The sequence below is a fragment of the Lynx canadensis genome, chromosome C2 (assembly GCF_007474595.2).
Source record: "Lynx canadensis isolate LIC74 chromosome C2, mLynCan4.pri.v2, whole genome shotgun sequence".
Lineage (NCBI taxonomy): Eukaryota > Metazoa > Chordata > Mammalia > Carnivora > Felidae > Lynx > Lynx canadensis.
The window spans coordinates 64,712,860-64,733,325 of record NC_044311.2 but is presented as its reverse complement, the minus strand read 5'-3'; the positions used below and the strand labels follow the sequence as shown (position 1 = coordinate 64,733,325).

The 20,466-nt window shown below is 41.4% G+C and overlaps 1 long non-coding RNA gene across 1 annotated transcript in view; it reads right to left on the bottom strand.

Annotated features, from left to right (window-relative positions):
* Positions 1-20,242, bottom strand: part of LOC116738308 — a 66,322-nt gene extending 46,080 nt beyond the window's left edge. Inside the window, exons 1-3 of the long non-coding RNA XR_004344084.1 lie at positions 19,817-20,242; positions 19,331-19,578; positions 6,291-6,492 (exon numbers count right to left, since the gene is read on the bottom strand). This is a non-coding gene — a long non-coding RNA (uncharacterized LOC116738308). The remainder of the gene's footprint in view (positions 1-6,290; positions 6,493-19,330; positions 19,579-19,816) is intronic.
* Between the last annotated feature and the right edge of the window lie 224 nt (positions 20,243-20,466).

Sequence of the window (20,466 nt, the reverse complement as noted above, 5' to 3'; positions counted from 1 at the left end):
CTGCTCAGATATGCCTGCTGTTCAGGTTGTTGCTTACCTGTATGTGGATCAGTGTTGTATGACTCTCACTTAAACATCACTGATGAAGCATTATATTGAGCCTGTCAGTATTTAAATTCTTGGCCCACAAGCCAAATAGAGCAAAAAAAATCCCACCCTTTTTCAAGTTCACTAGCCCTGAATCACCTTGACCAGGTTTTAAAGGAAACTCCTCTTTAGTGGGGCTCTGGAAAAGCTGGATGGAGAGTTAGCTCCTATCCTTCCTCTGTTTCTCTATATATCAAGAAATGTTTTAAGAGGGAGAGAAGTTTGCACCCTTAATAAAGTCTCCCCAGCTCAGATAGTCTTAGCCTCATCTCTGAAACTGTTCATCAGGTAGATGTTGGGAACCCTGGATATATTTGGAGAGAAAAAGGATCAAATCGAGCAAAACACAGTATTTTAAAAGTTACTTCTAAGGAAGAGATAAAAAGTGCTCTTATTTGAAGTAGCCAGTCTCCTTCATTCTCTGAGAAAAGATTTTTTGGTTACTTTAGTCAAATAAGTTCACAATAATTCTTAGGATTTATGTGGAAGAAAGAGTGAAAGTTGTCTCTGGCTTTCTGATAGCTAAATTTATCTTATACCTGCATAAAGCCAAGTCTTTAGAGATATGGCCTTCAGTCCCTGTTATTATACTAATTAAAGAGATTTTATAATCTTAATATTGACTTATTTTTGATAACTATAGTTATTCTTTTGCCCCACATCCTCACTCCCCCCCCCCCCCCGCCACATGCCATTAAGGGCCTATTCAATTAGGGAGCATTTTCTTTTCCCTGGAAATTTAGAGTCAAGTGAAAAAGTCATTTTGGAAGTGACACCCTAAAGCAATGTCACTATGATAATCCAAGGAGACTGTAACCAAAGAATACATTTCTTTTTATTTCATTGCTGGCATGTTTATTACTTATTTATTTCAGTCTGTCTATCTCTGGGAAAAGCTTGACATTAAAGATAGTGTTTTGTTTTTTTCTTTTTTCAAAGTATCTCTGGGTTGTGAGGAAGAAACCTGAGAACCTATGGTGGGGCATTTGGCTATATGCACACTACTAAAAACCAGCATTTCACCTCCTTATAACAGTTTTCTAAACTTCATTTTGTGAAGGGCCCTGAGGATGCAGATTAGTTAGTTGGGCTTCTGCATTAATAGCAGGAAATAATAGTAGTTGACATTTATTAGGTGCAGACTATATGAGAGGCAGTGAGACAACCACTTTGCATGTAATATTCTGCACAACAACCCTATCATATACGAACACAAAGCCCATGATAATACTAGAGTATTACTACCCAAGTGAGCAGATGAATGAGACTGAGCTTTGGATGGTTAGGGGAATTGCATGTGGTCCCACTGATCCTGGGAAATAGACCTGGAGTAGGAACTTGGGCAGTTTTATCCAGAGACAGGCCGTGGCCCTTCCACAGCTACATCTAGTGGCTCCTTGTGGGTCATCGCCTGGGGAGGTAAGAGAACATCTTCCCATAGGTGATAGGCGGTGGTCCACTATTTGCTGAGTACTCACTCTGTGTAGACTACTAGGACTCATAAACTTGAGAAAAAAAAGTATGTTCCCAAAATACCATGGCAGAGAATGGAACTTAATTTATGATAAAGTATATATGTGTGCTGGTGGGCTGATAGGACCAAGAGAGAAGGACAATTTTTGTTTTGGTGGACAAAAATTATTGCTATCTCCTGAAAGCCTTGAAATTGCTGGCTAGGGAGGAAGTGCCAGCCTGCTAATCTCTAGGACTAGTGGTAAGGAGGCATAATGGTTTCTCCCCACTCACTACCAATAAAATGATTTCAGGAAACCATGAGGAGTTTTTAACAGAGGTTGCCACTTTATAGGCAGTGTTTCAGGAACCTCAAGAATGATATAATAACCTTAAAGAAATTGAGATTTGAGAAATAATTGGTGCGTTTAATGGATTAAATTATACCAAGAGTCAATGTGCAAACATATATTGGATATGTATATATATGTGAAAAATGAATCTTGACCCCTTACCTCACACCGTACTAAGAAAGCAAGTCCAGATGGATTGTAGAACTAAATGTAAAAGGAAAAACAGTAAAGCTTCTAGAAAATAACAGGAAAATGTTTTTGTGATTTTGAAGTAGAGAATTATTTATTTATTTTTTTTTCAACGTTTATTTATTTTTGGGACAGAGAGAGACAGAGCATGAACGGGGGAGGGGCAGAGAGAGGGAGACACAGAATTGGAAAGAGGCTCCAGGCTCTGAGCCATCACCCCAGAGCCTGACGCGGGGCTCGAACTCACGGACCGCGAGATCGTGACCTGGCTGAAGTCGGACGCTTAACCGACTGCGCCACCCAGGCGCCCCAGTAGAGAATTATTTCTTACATGGAGCATAGAAAATAATAACAAAAAAAGAAAAGATTGATGTATTTATTAGACATTGATAAAACTAAGAGCTTTTGTCATCAAAAGTTACCATGAAGAGAATAAGAAGGTGAGCTCAAAATAGAAGAATATATTTGCAATGCATAGAACTCACAAATGACTCAGAGCCAGAATATTTAAAGAACTTCTAAAGATCAACAAGAAATGAAGCAGACAATCCAGTAGAAAAATGTGCGAATGACTGGAACAGAGGTGTCACAAATGAAGATAATCAAATGGCCAGTAAATATTATCCATCAGGGAACATAGGTGATTTCACTACCCTTTTACTAGAATGGCTAAAATTAAGAGGACTGACAATACCAAGAGCTGACAAAGATACAGAGTAACACACACTGCTGGTAGAAATGTAAGTTGGTATAATCACACTAGACAACAGTTTAGCAGTATCTCCTAAAACAAGACATATGTATATCATATGCCAAATTATTTCCCCCCTGCATATATACATAATGGAAATGAATTCATATATGTACAAAAGACATGTCCATAGCAGCATTATTTATGACAGCCAAAAACTGACCATCAACATGAAAATGGAGAAATGAATTGTGGGTATATTCATGCAATGGTATACTACAGAGCAAGAAAAAGGGATGTATTACCAACACATACAGCAAAAGGAATGAATCTCGTAAATGTAATGCTGAGTGAGAGAAGCTAGACACAAAAGAAACTATACTGTAGAATTATATTTATATGAACTTCACAGACAGGCAAGACTCACTGATGGTAATGGAAACAGTGGTTATGCAGCATAATCTTGCCCACTCTGACTGATGCACTACCAATAATTCCACTTTCTCTCTGAAGCTTTACATGATATTCTCCTTCTGTAATTACAAAGGAATATTGCTTGTACTTCTATTTAGAATTTATGCCATTCTGCCTTTCTTAACAATTAGCTTCCTTTTCAAAAGCTTGTTTTCTTCTGTCATTAACTACGTTTTGATCATATACATACATACACGCTACCTCATTTCAATACATATACTGAGATGATAAAGAAAACAAGGTTGAGATTATTTTAGGATAATCTCAATAAATGTTTAAAAATAATCTTTTACTGTAGTATAACACACACACACACATATGCACACACATCATAAGCATACAAACCAATAATTTTTCACAAAGTGAACAATCTCATATATTGAACACACAGATCAAGAAATAGCACTTTGTAGCACCCCAGCTATGGCCTCTGCAAAGGAAACCAAACCTCAAACCCCAAATTATAATGGTCATTTCTCAAAAGTAGAATGGGGCTTCCCACCCCAAATTTAGTTCAGATGTTAAGATTAATAATGCCACACATATAGCAAGATGATATGAGAAGACTTACCACATAGTGAAGTTTCTGGGGGGAGTAGGCAAGTCTAAAAATGGCTTGAGGGAACAAGAAAAGAAGACTAGCCTTAGATTTTTATAATAATTAGAAGATAGGCCAGAGTGAGTATTCCTTCATGCAAGAAGGGGCTTACATGGTCTGAACTGCCCACCGGCATCAAAGAAAGGTGCACCCAGGGTTTTTTTAATCAGCTTGTGTAGATGTGGAACAGAAGGGAAGGGGGGGGGTGAGGTTAAAAGATATCAGCAGTCCAACATCAAAAAATGGAGTCAGACTTTACATGAAGACAACCTACATTTATTTCTTGCTCATGTTACTTGTCTATCATGGTTTGAGTGGGAGCTTGGTCCATGACATCTTTATTCTAGACCGTCAGAGCAGTCATCATCAGGGACATTGCCAATCACTTTAGTGGAAAAAGGAAAGAAAGAAAGAAAGAAAGAAAGAAAGAAAGAAAAGCAGAAAGAAAGAGAAAAAGAAATAAATAGAAGAAAGAGAAATTATCCCATCTCACTCTAAATTATATTACTTCTGTCCAGAAGTATCATATGGCACTGTACTTATATTTCAGTGGCCAAACCAAGTGACATAACTGTTGGATGCGAAGGACTGAGAAGAGTGCAATCTACTATGTGTTTAGCAGGAGGAGAACCACACTGTTGTCTACCCAAGCAGATCTTAAAAGGATGAGTAGAGTATTGATAGGTGAAGGAAGAACATTATTGAAACTGAAGAAATGACATGAGCAGAGATGTGAACGGTTGGGTGGTGTGGCTCAACGAGAGAATGTCTAAAATGAACATATGGGAGATGAGGTTAACAAGAAGGGTTGAGTTTAGTGATAGAAAGCCTTGAAAATAAAGTATTTTGAACTTAGAGAATGGGATGGAATGAACAATTTTGAGAGTAAACGATATGTATTTTCAGTAAGATGGTTTAGATAAAAAATAAGATGCTGGGAAGTTATTGTAATAGGGAAGAGTGGGTGAAGCTATGAACTAGAACAGTGGCAGTTGTCATAGAAAAGTGCAGGCTGGGGTCTTTGGAGGTCCAATTGGATATGAGTTGAAAGTGAATAGTGAAAATTATTCCATTTTCTTCCACCCCGGATGATCACCAGGTAGAATGGTTGTGACACTTCGTAGGGCATGGAGGACTACAGGGAGTCAATTAATAAATTTGCTTCTGGAAATACTGAGTTTCTGATGATGGAAGAGCATTGCTACAGACTGAATGTGCCCTCTCTCAAATTCATATGCTGATATTCTAATGCCCAAGGTGATGGTATTAGGAGGTTGGGGGGGGGGGGTCTTTGGGAGGTGATTAGGTCATGAGAATGGAGCCCTCATGAATAAGATTAACATTCTTATAAATGTTTATTTTTAAGAGAGAGAGAGAGAGAGAGAGAGAGAGAGAGAGAGCACGAGCAGAGGAGGGGCAGAGAGAGGGAGACAGAGGATCTCAATCAGGGTCTGCACTGATAGCAGCAAGCCTGATGAGGGGCTCAAACTCATGAACTGCGAGATCATGACCTGAGCCGAAGTCTTAACTGACTGAACCACCCAGGTGTTCCAGATTAACACCCTTATAAAAGAGACCTCAGAGAGTGACTTCACCCTTTCTGCTATGTGAAGACACAGTGAGAAGACAGCTATGAACCAGGAAGTGGGTCTTTACCAGATACCGAATCCCCTGGTGCCTTAATCTTGGACTTTCCAGTTTCTAGAACTATTGGTTGTAGCCACTACGTCTATGGTATTCTGTTACAGTAGCCAGAACAGACTAAGACAGACATCAAAGTGTAGAGGAACACTCAGAAATTATTGTCTCACACCTAAGAGCAGACAGAAGACTAAACTTAGATCCTAAAGTCTACATCAGGTAGGAGAAAGTTGAGGCCATGGAACTGAATGAAGTGGCCCCAGTGAGAGATGATAAGGTTAGAGGAAAAGAAGGCTGCAGACCAAACTTTGGAGATCAGGTACGTTTGGGGGCATGTGGAACATAGCAGAAGCTAGTGAAGAAAACCAAGAAGAATCTATCAGAGAAAAAGAAGGAGCGTGAGCTGTAGGAATGGAGAGGTCCAAGAAAAAGGGGAGTGGCTCAGAATGTCTAATGCTGCCAAGAGGACAAGCAGGAGGAGGTCCAAAAGGACGCCATTGGACTTGGCTGTTGATGGCATTTGAGCAGAGAAGTGAGATTAGATGGCAGGAGGATTGTGGCAAGAAAGGGGAAGAAGCAAATACAGAAGAAGCAAATTCAGCTTTTGATAAGTTTGGTATTGAAAAGGAGGTGAGATATGTATGGGAAAATCGCTTAAAAGAAAGGCAGAGTTTCTGGAAAGCTTAGCTGTATCCCTTGGCATGCCATTTTATACACTTACTTTAGGCAAAGATTTTATTTAAACATAAGTTACGCTCAAATCCAACTACAACTCATGGTAAGTCCGTAAGTCCATCCTCAGTACCTTACAGGTGCAGCCGAGGAGAATTCCACAAGGGTGGACACGTGACTCAAGAGGGGCCAGACAGGATCAATCCCAGGCCTGTGTCTGAAGTGACCCAGAATTCTTCTGCTGAGCTTGGAAGCTGGCCGAATGTGAGCTGAGAGCTGCCAGTGGTCATCTTTTCCATTACATGGGTTCAGCCTGAGAAAAGTGCCAACCAACACTGAGGAAAACAGAGTGAAAGAGACAGTCTGGAGGTGGAAGCCTAGCCCCAGTGTGCCCCCTCTTCTGGCTGTGCCCAAGGTGCCTTCTAAGTCTGTGCTTTTCTGTTATGTAAGCAAATCAATTCCACTTTTTGTTAAAACTAGTCTGAATTGGGTGTTCTGGCATCTGCAACTGAGAGAGTCCTAATACCTAACATTACCTAAAGCCACGCTCTACTCCAGTATCTTCTACATCAGGAGGAGTGGGATTTAAAAGAGATTAACATTTATTAAAATTTTTTTTTTTTTTTTTCAACGTTTTTTTATTTATTTTTGGGACAGAGAGAGACAGAGCATGAACGGGGGAGGGGCAGAGAGAGAGGGAGACACAGAATCGGAAACAGGCTCCAGGCTCTGAGCCATCAGCCCAGAGCCCGACGCGGGGCTCGAACTCACGGACCGCGAGATCGTGACCTGGCTGAAGTCGGACGCTTAACCGACTGCGCCACCCAGGCGCCCCGAGATTAACATTTATTAAAACCCATGAAGCCGTGATTATGAAAATTCTGAATAAAATTGAATTTGACTTTGTCTTTCTTTAGACCTTTCATGGGTTTCACTGTAGGAATAGGAAAAATGTAATAAGATAAACATGAACTTTTGAGTCATCCGTGTACATAGTTGTCTTTGAGATACAGTTAATGGAGAGCATACGCATCAGATTATTTAGTTGTTTTCCTCAGAGTCTCTTTAAAAATAATGAAATTATCACGAACAAAAGGATAATTAACCTCTGATCTTTTTAAGGGAAAAATTTTCCATCTTTATAATTGCAAAGTTCCAAAATCCAAAAGAATCTTTTCCCGTAAACGTTGCATGAGTTGGTCTTCCTTATTTGTGTTTTGGATTAGTTCCCAGTTGACATCAGATACAGCAGCAGACCCTTTCTCTTTTGTGTGGTATGGGGAAGCATCAATTTGTGAGTTGTAAATACCCAAACTCTGTCCTGAAGATTAGCCTTAACTAAATTGCCCTGGGCACAAGAGATGGGGAATTCTTCTACTTGCAAAATTTAAAAAAAAAAAAAAAAAAGAATCTTAACTTTCAAAAGGAACAGGAAGCAGCTTGTCCATAATAAATCACCAGCAAGCAAGTGTTCTGCAGAGGAAAAGGTTGATATTAATAGAGGCGGCATTTTTCTTTCAGCAGGAAAGATCTTTCAGTGAATTTGGAACTGACAGCCTTGAAAACCTAGTCAGCGAAGAGTTTGAATGCCACAAACTTGAGAAGAAATGTTATTGTGTTTTATATACTTGAGCATGCTTCTTCCTCTAATTGGGAGGTAGTTGCATTCAAATGTCCACATCATCGACATTTGTAAGCTTCACACAAGGGAGGCCACAGTTCGCTTTTTTGTTTATATGTCAAGGAGTTTGACTAATCCATTTAATTATCAATGGGAAGAAAGCATCAATGGGGTAAAATTGTGGCATGACAAAGAGTTGTTCTCTGCACCCTGCATATAATTAAACAGAAGTTTTTCTTGATGCATTATCATATATTAGAAAGGAAAAGGCAGTGGCCTGAGGGTCAGAAGATTAGTTCCTAGGCCTCCTTTCTTTTACCGCTGCCAATTTAGAAACATGGTTAAACAAGCTAATCTCTCTGGATCTCAGTTTCCTCAACTGCTACTGGCGGTGATTGGAGAGGATTCTATTGAGACTTTGGTTGATGTGCCAGTTACTACTGCTAGTAACAAATTATCCCAAATCGACTGGCATAAAATGAGAACCATTTTATTGTGCAAACAGATTCTATCTAATTCAGGCTGGGCTCAGCTGGACAATTCTTTTGCTTCTCAAAGAAATTACTAAGGTCACTCAAAGGTACTCAGCTGGCAGATGAGAAGGTCCCAAAGGTTGAAGACAGGTTGAGTCACATGTTTTGGCAGAGATGAGTTCAGGATATCAACTGGAACGTCCAGCAAGGTCGATTCTTCAGCCTGGTGGTCTCAAGGTGGTCAAATTTTTTTACATGGTAGCTGGCTTCTCCCAGAGCGATCATATTAAGAGAACCAAGTAGTTTCAACCTAGCCTTGGAAATCAGATACCCTCATCTTCACTGCATTCTGTTTGTCACAAGGCTGTTCAGATTCAATGGCAAATGCTATAGAGCCCACCTTTTTTTTTTTAATTTTTTTTTTAACGTTTATTTATTTTTGAGACACAGAGAGACAGAGCACGAATGGGGGAGGGTCAGAGAGAGGGAGACACAGAATCCGAAACAGGCTCCAGGCTCCGAGCTGTCAGCACAGAACCCGACGCGGGGCTCGAACTCACAGACCGCGAGATCGTGACCTGAGCCGAAGTCGGCTGCTCAACCGACTGAGCCACCCAGGCGCCCCTAGAGCCCGCCTTTCGATGAGAGCAATGTCAAAGAATTTTGCAGCCATATTTTAAAACCACCACACCTAGTTATGAGTTCCGAAATATTATTTCTCAGTATTCTTCTCCAACAGAGTGTCCGTTCCCATATTTCTCTTTCTTTCTTTCTTTCTTTCTTTCTTTCTTTCTTTCTTTCTTTCTTCTTTCTTTCTTTCTCTCTTTCTTTCTCCTTCTTTCCCTCCTTCTTTCATTCCATTCATTCATTCATTCAGTCAGTCATCAAATATTTTAGTCCCTTCTCTGGGTCAGACATATTGAGTAGCCTACAGTAAAATTGAAGGGCAAAACAAACACAAAATCCCTGCCTTTATGGAGCTTGTAGTCCAACGAAGGCCACACACATTAATCAAATGCAGGCAAGTGTATAATTACAAACCCTGCAAAGTACTATGAATGAAAAGTGCAAGAATCTCTGCGGTTCCACAGCAGAGAGCTCTGGTTCAATCAGGGTGCAAGGGAAGCTTCATGAGGAAGAAATGTTCACTTTGATATCTAAAGAATGTGTTCATGAAGAGCATCAATATATCCCACACAAGACTTCCTCCTGTTGCTCTGCAGCCCCTAAATCTCCTAATTTAGAAGACCCTTTTTTTCTACCCTCCTTAATTACTCTTTAGCAGTAGTTCATTACGGAAGTTACATGTTCAGTATCTCGTATGTATCCACCTCCTATTTGTTCTTATCCTTATCAACCTTTATTGACTGCCTATTGTTAGCTGAATAGAATCAGTAGGTTTAGTGTGGCATTGCACGTGTTCCATGTGCTGGCTCTATCCTAACTTTCTGGCCTCATCTCTCCCTATTCTCTTTGGACACCATGCTCCAGCCATACCAGGCTACTTGCTCTTCCCAGAGCATGCATTCATTTTCATGCCTCTGTGCCTCTGTTCTCACTGATCTCTCTTTCTGAAGATGAATTCCCCCCTTGTCTCCACCATTAAAATGTCTTTCATTCTTTCTTGCCCCAGAACCATCTCCACTAAGGAAGCTATCCTAACTTTTGGGACTAATTACTCTGTCCTCCAAGTGTTCTCTGGCCCTTTACTGATGCTTATTTTCTATTCTGCTTTGTTAGCTCACTGCCCCTAAATTTTAAGATCCTTGAAGACAGCAATCATTAAGAAATCATGCTTCTGTCCTCCAAAGTACCTATTACAGTGTTTTTGCCATAGTAAGCATTTAATAATTGTTTGCAGAATGAATGGATGGATGGATGGATGGATGAATAAGAATCCTGTTTTAAAAAAAAAAAATTTACTTTGGGGCACCTGGGTGGCTCAGTTGGTTGGGCGTCCGACTTCGACTCAGGTCATGATCTCACAGCTCGTGGGTTCGGGCCCCGCATTGGGCTCTATGCTGACAGCTCAGAGTCTGGAGGCTGCTGCGGGTTCTGTGTCTCCCTCTCTCTCTGCTCTTTCCCTGCTCCCACTCTGTGTCTCTCTCTCTTTCAAAAATAAATAAACATTTAAAAAATTAAAAAGCAATAAAAAGAAATAAAAAATCTTACTTTTTGTGAGAGAAAGAGTATGTGAGAGGGGGAGGGGCAGAGACAAAGGGGGATCAGAGCATTCGAAGCAGGCTCAGTGCTGACAGCAGAGAGTCCGAGGCAGGGCTTGAATTCATGAACCATGAGATGATGACCTGAGCCAAAGTCAGACGCTTAACTAACTGAGCCACCCAGGTGCCCAATAAGTATCCTTTTAACCAACTGATAGGGGTATAAAGCACAGAGACCTTAGTTACCATTTTCAATCAGCATTTAGCATAGTGGGTAGTACTCACTATTGATATTTCACTGTAAATAAATGTGTAACTTTCATACGTCCATATTTCAAATATCACAAATATCAAATATATCAAATTAAGTACTTCTGCTGAATCGTAAATTCTTTGGGGCAGAAACTGTGTCTTCCTTTTATTTGTGTCTGTTATACTCCCAGATGTTTGTTTTACATACAAGTCACTGATATGAAATGAAAATGTCTGTAAACTAATAAAAAAGTTTGTAACCTATTTCCTAAGTTCACAAGTTACTCAGATTCTTTTCACATTTATTATATATACATCACTGTACTAATATGTGAGTGTGGGTGCGTATATACCTGTATATTAAGACGTGGTGTAAACCATTTGCCTTGGATATGCTATGAAGGAAATGATCTTGAAAAGCAACCATAGCTAGCAAGTCTTTGCTATAACTCAATAATCTTTCAATACGTCTCAAGCTTGCCCTTTAGTGTTGCCATTAAACAGGTGTTATCATTGTATTTGCATATTGCATGTTATTGCTTTTGAAGAGAGTGATAATGATGACTATCTTTGCAGAGCAGTGTAGCCAAAGGGCTGGAAGGAGAAATGGGTCATAAAGTGACAGATGATTAGAGCTAGAAGGGGCTAGAAGCCTAGCAAATCCAGCTCGTTTATTCTACAGACGGGGAAACTGAGATTCAAGTTGAAGTACTCCACGATGCTCAATTTTGGGGAGTCTGACATAAAAAAAGAGACTTCCTAGATTAAGGGAAGCACGAAGTTTATTGACTCTTTTCTCCTCAGAGGGTCTCTTCCAAACAGCACTGTTCTGGGACACACCTGTTGGATCCCAGTCTGAGCGTGGTAAGCACACACTTATTTATACCACAAATGACATCATCCATCCATCTTGGAAGCCACAGTGCTCACTCCCGTTGGTTGTCAGCGGTGTCTAAGATGTCCCCTGATTTCATTGACCTCTGTGTGTCCTGGAACCTTGACCTCTAAGGCTCCCTGGTGCCAGAATGTCTGCAGCTGTAGGATCAAAGACCCTCAGGGGAAAAATCCACTCCTAACTGAGATGAAATGGAGTGAGTTATTAGGAAAACTAGCTATATGTCCCAGAACCCTTGTTCATCTGGAAAATGCTTGAACTGTATCCCCAATATAAACACCAAGCCCTAAGAGCTAAACACAGCATAAGCCAGAGACAGAGTCTCCTGCCTGGCAGGCAGAGCCGCATTCCGCCTGCCCTCCTGATGTGCCTGGCACATAGTAAATGCTTTATAAATAATCTGTGAAATTAATGAAAGAATGAGGCAGCATGTAATTAAAGATACAAAGATAGCAAAATTGGGAAGCCCAAAAGATCAGGTGAAAAGTTACAAATTTCAAAACAGTGGGTTAGATATTTAAATGTAGGTCTTGAAATTGAGTCTAAATTCTGTCTCCAGCTTCCTGGCAAACAGAGCAAAAAGGGCCATGCAGTGGGCTTCACCTAGTTCTCATTATGGTGGAGAACACAGCATTATAGGGCATCACATATTTTTCTATCTCTGAGAGAAATGAGTCTTGCGGGCAATCTATCTACGTCACTAAAGTGTCATTTATGTCTTGGGGACATGTGAAGATGCTTCCTTGGTTGGCAGCCAAAGTAATTGCTTGCAACAGTTTGGTAATATCCTCCCCAAATAGTGGTTGTCTGCAGTCTTTGCTTAGAGAGAGAGTAACTCCATTTTGGTTATCATCCACTGGCTGTCTGTAACTGCTATTTCTTCACAATCCTTAGCCAGGACCCTCCGTTTGAAGCTGAACCTCAGAGCATTCTTAAAATATTTTCTAAGCCCTCTTTACTTACAGATGTCCTTCTTCCACTAGTCTTATAGAGCTAGATGCTAAGATATTTTTACAGTCTTCTATACTTAGTATGGCTTATAATCCTTGGCCATGTTATCTCAGGCGCCCCCTTAAGAATCCCTTAACAAATAAAGTAACCTGAGCAGAATAAAATCCTTGTTGATTGATTGATCTGAGACTTGCAGTGCACTCAGTCCAGTCTTGCTGTTCAGCTCTCTGCTGTGGCTCCCTCCCTCCCAGTGTGTCTATTCCACTGAGATATTTTCTCCTACTTCTGGCCAAACTCCATATTTTTCCTCTCATTGATCACCATATCTGTAATAGCGTCCACCTCCCCATCAGTGGTCGTAAATCAGATTTGAGCTTACCTTCTTTATGATATTTGACAAACAAAGCTTGTGAGAGTTTGAACATTTTAAGTTTTTTTTTTTTAATGTTTATTTTTGAGAGAGAGAGAGACAGAGACAGGGTGAAAGTGGGGGAGGGGCAGAGAGAGAGGGAGACACAGGATTGGAAGCAGGCTCCAGGCTCTGAGCTGTCAGCACAGAACTTGATGCAGAACTTGAACCCACGAACCATGAGATAGATCATGACCTGAGCCGAAGTTGGAAGCTTAAACTGACTGAGCCACTCAGGGACCCCTTAAATTTGCTTTTAGCACTGGCATGTATTTCTTTTAGTTTTTTAAAAAATGTTTATATATTTTTGAAAGAGGGAGAGAGAGCATGAATGGGGGAGGGGCAGAGAGAGAAGGAGGGAGATTCCCTCGCTGTCAGCACAGAACAATGCTAGGCTTGATCTCACCAACTGTGAGATCATGACCTGAGCCAAAATCCAGAGTTGGACACATAACTGATTAGGCTACCCAGGTGCCCCTAGTCCCAGAATTTTAGAGCTAAAGGGACCATATGATTAATTTTGGCTCCTTTGTTTTATAGACGAGAAAACTAAGACCAAAAAAGGTGAAAAGATTTGCTTTTCAGCCCTTAGCCTGGAAAGTATTGAACCCGTGTAAACTTCATGGTGTTTATTTCTGTATCATCTCTGTTTTGTGAACTAGAAGATTTCAATCTACAAGTCATTGTCCCTTGTCCTCTGGTAGTCACTTTACATATTCTTAATCAATAATAAATTAACAAACTAAGTGAAATAATATATCATGGTTCATTTTATATTCTACTCCAACCAAAAAGAACTAATGAATTAACAAATAAATCAAGGTCATTTAAAGTAGAAATAAAATACATAAAGTATGTCAGTCATTTGGTTATTTCATGGCAGAATTGACAACAGATGAGTTTTTTCCTTGTTGTATCTCAGCCTTATCGTTATAGCATATTGATTATAAATACTTAAAAAAATCTAATTCTGACAATTTTTTTTCCTAAAATATGTGTTTTAAATACTATGATTTTAATTTTTTATAAGGAAATTTGATTTTAATTAATTAATTAATTTATTTTTTTAATTTTTTTTTTCAACGTTTTTTATTTATTTTTGGGACAGAGAGAGACAGAGCATGAACGGGGGAGGGGCAGAGAGAGAGGGAGACACAGAATTGGAAACAGGCTCCAGGCTCTGAGCCATCAGCCCAGAGCCCGACGCCGGGCTCGAACCCACGGACCGCGAGATCGTGACCTGGCTGAAGTCGGACGCTTAACCGACTGCGCCACCCAGGCGCCCCTGATTTTAATTTTTTTAATGTTTATTTTTGGGAGACAAAGAGAGAGACAGAGAGACAGAGCATGAGTGGGGAAGGGGCAGAGAGAGGGAGGCACAGAATCCGAAGCAGGCTCCAGGCCCTGAGCTGTCAGCACAGAGCCCATTGCGGGGCTTGAACTCACGAATCGTGAGATCATGACCTGAGCCGAAGTCAGAGGCTTAACCAACTGAGCCACCCAGGTACCCTTAAATACTATGATTTTAAAAAGCTATGATAAAGTATCTGTCCACATCAGTAAATTCCTTCTTCTAAGAGGCCAAATGGGCAATGGCAGTCTTGCTTATAATAAGCAGATTTATGGAATGGAGAAATAATCAGTCTTTGCAGAAGCTTCCACAAACAGGAGATGTGAAAAGTGTTCGGAACAAAGAAGGGGTCATCCCTAAAACATACAGGAAGCTTTGATCTTTCTTGTTGCCTACAGCAAGGTGAAAGGGTAAAGTCTTCAGCAAGTCTGATCTGTGTATTCAGGTTAAATGACACTTTCAACACGTATGGGCAAGCAGAAGGGTTACTCAAATGGTGAAAAATACAGGCTCCAGATCTTGTGACTCTACAAAAATACCAAATGTAAAATAAATTCTTTTTTTCCTCGTAAGTTCAACTCTAGGAAATAATGAATTTCCTTCACAGGAGTGATTAGATAGCGTAAGAATGCAAATTTGGCACAGTAATCAAAACCCAGTAATGTCGGACATTTTACATTCTTGCCCGTGATCTAAGTTTTATAGTCCTTCTAGGCATGTCATGCTTCCCGGGTTGTAGCCACTGATACTTTGAGAGACTGTGGAAACAGTTACTCATGAAGACCTACACCTTTGAGAGAACACCCAGAGGGTAGTAAAGGAAAGGAGTGACAACTCTGTGTTTTGACTCATCCTAAAGAAATGCATTAGCCCTTGAGATATTTGCTAATTTTTCCAGAGCTAGCATATTGTCACTGCAAGCTCTATCCAGTTACTGTGTCATGATTTATAGACGCACTCCCAATTTTTGAGCTCTGTGTAAGCCGTGCCTCATAGCATCCCTGACACGTATCCATCCAACTGCCACAGAGAGCTTAAACCTGTCTGGCAAACCCAGTGCATTATCTAGAAACATTGCTTCCAGCATGTAAATCCATCAGGGATCCTAAGACTTTACATTTCTGAAGTCATAACCTTTTTTTTTTTTTTTTTTTTTTGGAGTAGAAACTTCTGCTGACTCTCTTCTGACATAAAAGTGCCTTAGCCTTAGTTTTGTTTTGAAACGGACAAAAGATGCGCCAGGAAGCTGTTCTCTCATCATAGCTGCAGTCATTGCTCGGCAGATGCCATTAACTCCTGAGAGGATCCCAAAGCAGGGTGACAAGCAGAAGAAAAATGACAGAAGCTTCTAAGTCTGGAGTCCTCATTCTGTTGTTTATGGGGGCAGACCTGAGGTCTCCAGAAGAGGCATGGTAAGGTAAATCAAGGGAATCAACGCTTAGTCCCGGGCAGCACTCACCAGGCACCCAGCCACTAGAGCTCACACAGAGGCAGAAATCCAGGAACCGAGTTACGAGGCCACAGATGGACAAGCAAGGACAGTTTGATGTGGAGTCCCAGTATTGGTGCCAGCCCTTAGATTCTTCTTGCCTTGATTTGGGTCTCTAAATTGGTGTTAAGGGCCCGGGCAGTTCTGAGTATGGAGTCGAGAGCAGCGTCCACCATATTGAGGGCCATTAATGCCATTACAGTATTGCAATTTGAACATAAAAGTACCTAGCCAGGGCGAAGCCTTGCTCAGAGCCTCTACTCACCAAACCATGTGCCCCACACAGCCTGTGGGGGCTCACAGGCAGCACTTGTTTATAAGTCCCCCCAAAAGGCTCTCTACATGCCGGGGTGATTCTGGCAGGTGACTCACTGGCCTAGCATTCATAATCAGGCAGGTCCTAAAGTGTGCACTTCTGGAGATGCCCCTGAAAGATGTTACACCTACAGGTATAGAGACACCGGGGACTGAAAGCAGAAGAATGACTCGTCATTCAACTTAAACCTGTGTCTGTTACAAGACCTCCTATTGCGAGTGGGGAGACATTTGTGTAAATCAGAAAAAGATCTCGTACCGCTCCAGCAAGCATGGGTTGACGATCAGAGAGTGAGTCAATTTTAATCCCTGCTCTTCCCTTTGGCCAGCATGTACAAGCATCCCTTGTGGCTCTGCCTATATGTCACTTAAAAAAAATTTTTTTTTTAATTTTTAATTTGAGAGAGAGAGAGAGAGAGGGAGAGGGACAGAGGGACAGAGGGGAGAGAGAGAGAGAGAAAGAGAGAGAATCTCAAGCAGGTTCCACGCTCAGTGCAGAGCCTGATGTGGGCCTCAATTCCATGACCCTGAGATCATGACCTGACTGAGATCAGAAGTCAGACGCTCAACTACCTGAGCCACCCAGGTGCCCCTATGTCACCTTTAATAATAGATCTAGAAACTGTTTTGCAAATGGCAAAAGTATATATATTTTGTTTAAAAGTGTCAATTGCTTTAACAATTAATATATTCCACAAGTTGTGTAGCTAAATTCTAGCACACCTTCATTTTTTTTTTTTTTTAATTTTTTTTTTTCAACGTTTATTTATTTTTGGGACAGAGAGAGACAGAGCACGAACGGGGGAGGGGCAGAGAGAGAGGGAGACACAGAATCGGAAACAGGCTCCAGGCTCTGAGCCATCAGCCCAGAGCCCGACACGGGGCTCGAACTCACGGACCGCGAGATCGTGACCTGGCTGAAGTCGGACGCTTAACCGACTGCGCCACCCAGGCGCCCCGACACCTTCATTTTAAATATATCAGGATTTTCACAAAATGGAAGTGGCTTGGATCTCTCTCTCTCTCTCTCTCTGGCCTCTGAGAAGCCCCAGACAAGGGACAGGAGGGAGGGAGGCAGGAGCTGGAGTGAGGGAGGCCCGACACCTTCCACTGCAGGGAACTGAGGCTGCCTGTCAACTCTAATCATTTTCCTGCAGGAAATGTCATTGCATCATTGCATTGCAAGAAAGTGATGTCATAGTGTGGGGCCCTGATCTACTTCCTGACTTTTAACCTGAGTCTTGTAACCTTTTTCAGCTGTACAGCACCCAGAGAAAATGAAACACATTGAAATGTAAAGGCCAGCGTGTCTCATAAAGGCCTGTGAGGCCCCAAGAAAGGGTTCACTTCTGCACATAGATTAATGATCAAAAAACAGTTTTGTTTGGTTACCACATCCTGGACATGACATGGTCCTAGTACCTAGGAAAGTCAACGGAAAAGAAATAGTCTTCAGGATGCGTCTGAAATTTCTGGACAGGAACCCTTCCGTTTCCTCATATTGGGTTTAATTAGTGGGGACTGTGCTAAATTTAATTAGGATGCATGGCTTAGTTTTTGTTGTGGCGGTGTTTTGTTGTTAAACTCTCTGTGAAAATGAATAATGGTCCCTGAACCGATATTTTAAATCTTACATATGGCATTTGTGTCTCCATGTCTTAGGATTGGTTACAACCCCAGCCTAAATGACATTATTAAGCTATTTCCTGGAATGTCAAGGGCTGAAATTGCCCTGTCAAGAACGACTCTGTTCTTTCAGGGATTGCAGAGAGCAAGGGCTCAGATTGCATTCTTGCTCTGTTATTATAAGTTTTTGCCTGGCAGGAAACCACTGGGTCTCAGATAATTTGCATATATCCAATGAGAGTGATCCACTGTTCTATGGAAGTTTTCAAGATTGCATGACAACACTGTGGAAGAATCTCATATGGGGAAAGGGGATTTTTTCCCCCCTTTCCCTAAGCCCCATTTTAAATAGTTTCCTTCCCACAAGCTGATGTGTCCACATTCAAAGAGTTATAAGTAACCCAGCCTATTTTCTTGCCTTGGCCTCTGTCACTAGTCCAGTAATATTATCAGCCACACAAAACTGGAAACAGGCTGTTTTAAAGTAAAGGTGCCTTATTCCTTCCGGAAGGCCTGTAAAGCAGACTTTTTTTGGCATGTGATGGTAAGCATGAACCAAAAATTTAGTTCTCCCAGGCAAGGGCATAGTAAAATGTCTGCTCATTTCTTTGTGAAAGCAAGGGCAAGAAATACCCCCCACATATTTCTTGAGAACTGAATATAATTTTTAACACGTTCTACATGGGATTCCAGTCAGCCTAAAGCACTTGGTAGCAGACTCTTTCACTTATGTATCAGTTTGGGATCTTTAGAACTGTGCTGATTTTGCTGAGCACCAAAGTTCCAGGAAGCAATCACTGGAACTCACTGGCCCCACGGTTGGTGCCATAGCAGCTGAAACTTTAATTCTTGATAAAATGCCCAAAAGTCACCTTAAACCCTTTCAAAACAGAGAGGGATGCAAATAAGAAAGTAGAATGGAAGTAAATAAATAAATAGCCAGGGCACTCAGTCCTGGCTCAAAATGTTCAAATAATATTAAAATTAATTCAGGCTCTATACTGATAAGTCCCAGGCCCAGAGCTAGACGTCTTATAGCTTCTTAGGTGACAGAGGAACATGTGTTGATTGCAGAGCTGAGGTCTGAGTGGTACCTAGAGGACTTCCAGACACCAGCAATTCAGTTGTGTCTTCTGGAACATGTTGTTTAGCTTCTCTAAATATCATATTTTTCCATGATATGTCTAAAATGTTATGTCTATTCAGGTAAGGTCATGATCTTGTGGTCGGCGGGTTCGAGCCCCACATCAGACTCTGTGCTGACAGCTCAGAGCCTGGAGCCTGCTTCGGATTCTGTGTCTCCCTCTCTTTCCGCCCTTCTCCCACTCACACTCTGGCTCTCTCTCAAAAATAAATAAACATTAAAACATTTTTTAATGTTACGTCTAAAATTTTCATTCTGTACTTGTGCATTCTCAAATGAATGGACTCCGTAGACACTGATATTCAAAGGCATCTAATAAATGTGTTGAATGAATCAACAACACTAGACACTGTTTTTGTTCTTGTGTTTGATTTTCTGCTATGTGGTTTACCTAGATAGTGTCACTGAATTCTCTCAACAAGCCTACGAATCAGCTCTCCTCATCAGTTCCATTTGACCAGGGAGGAACCGAGCCCATTACCTACCTAAACTGACCAGAGGGCTAGGATCTGAATCCTGGTGTTTTTCATTCTGAAGTCCTGCCTGCTTTCCATTATGCTCCACGGGTGCTTCTCAAACTTCAGCATGCATCAGAATCACCTGGAGGAGGGTTTCCCAACGCAGACTGTTGGGACCCAGCTCCCAAATTTTCAGTTCATACAAGTTCCCAGTGATGATGCTGTTGCTGGCATAGGAATCACATTTGAGAACCACTGTGCTATATTATTAAGACCTGTGGGGGCGCCTGGGTGGCGCAGTCGGTTAAGCGTCCGACTTCAGCCAGGTCACGATCTCGCGGTCCGGGAGTTCGAGCCCCGCGTCAGGCTCTGGGCTGATGGCTCAGAGCCTGGAGCCTGTTTCCGATTCTGTGTCTCCCTCTCTCTCTGCCCCTCCCCCGTTCATGCTCTGTCTCTCTCTGTCCCAAAATAAATAAACGTTGAAAAAAAAACAAACAAACAAACAAAAAAAACCTGTGGGCATAGAGACATAGAGACATGTAAGAATATATGACATAGAGAATATAAGAAGCAAATCTTTGGCCAGATTAGAAGAGACCTCTTACATTTTTTAAAAAGTGATTTTATTGTTGACTAATCTCTATAGCCAGTGTGGGGCTCGAACTCACAACCCCAGGATCCAGAGTTGAATGCTCTACTGACTGAGTCACCCAGGTGCCCCAAGACCTCTTACAGCCACCCAAATAAGCTGTGTCTTCTCAATTGAGAGCCACTCAACTGCTGAATGGGGTTGCCTCTTGGGAATGGTTGAGCTGTCAGGGGCATTTAGACCTTGGGACATTTGTGAAAAGTTGGCCAAAAGGACAGCTATGGTCCCTTATTTTATTTTATTTTATTTTATTTTATTTTATTTTTTTAATTAATTAATTTATTTTGAGAGACAGAGAGTACAAGTGGGGGAGGGCCAGAGAGAGAGGGAGAGAGAGAAAATCCCAAACAGGCTCCACACTGTCAGCACAGAGGCTGATGAGGGGCTTGAACTCATGAGCCGTGAGATCATGACCTGACCCAAAATCAAGAGTTGATGCTTAATAGATTGAGCCACGAAGGCGCCCCAGCTATGGTCCCTTCTGACTATTAAACTGTCATGAGTGCCATAGACA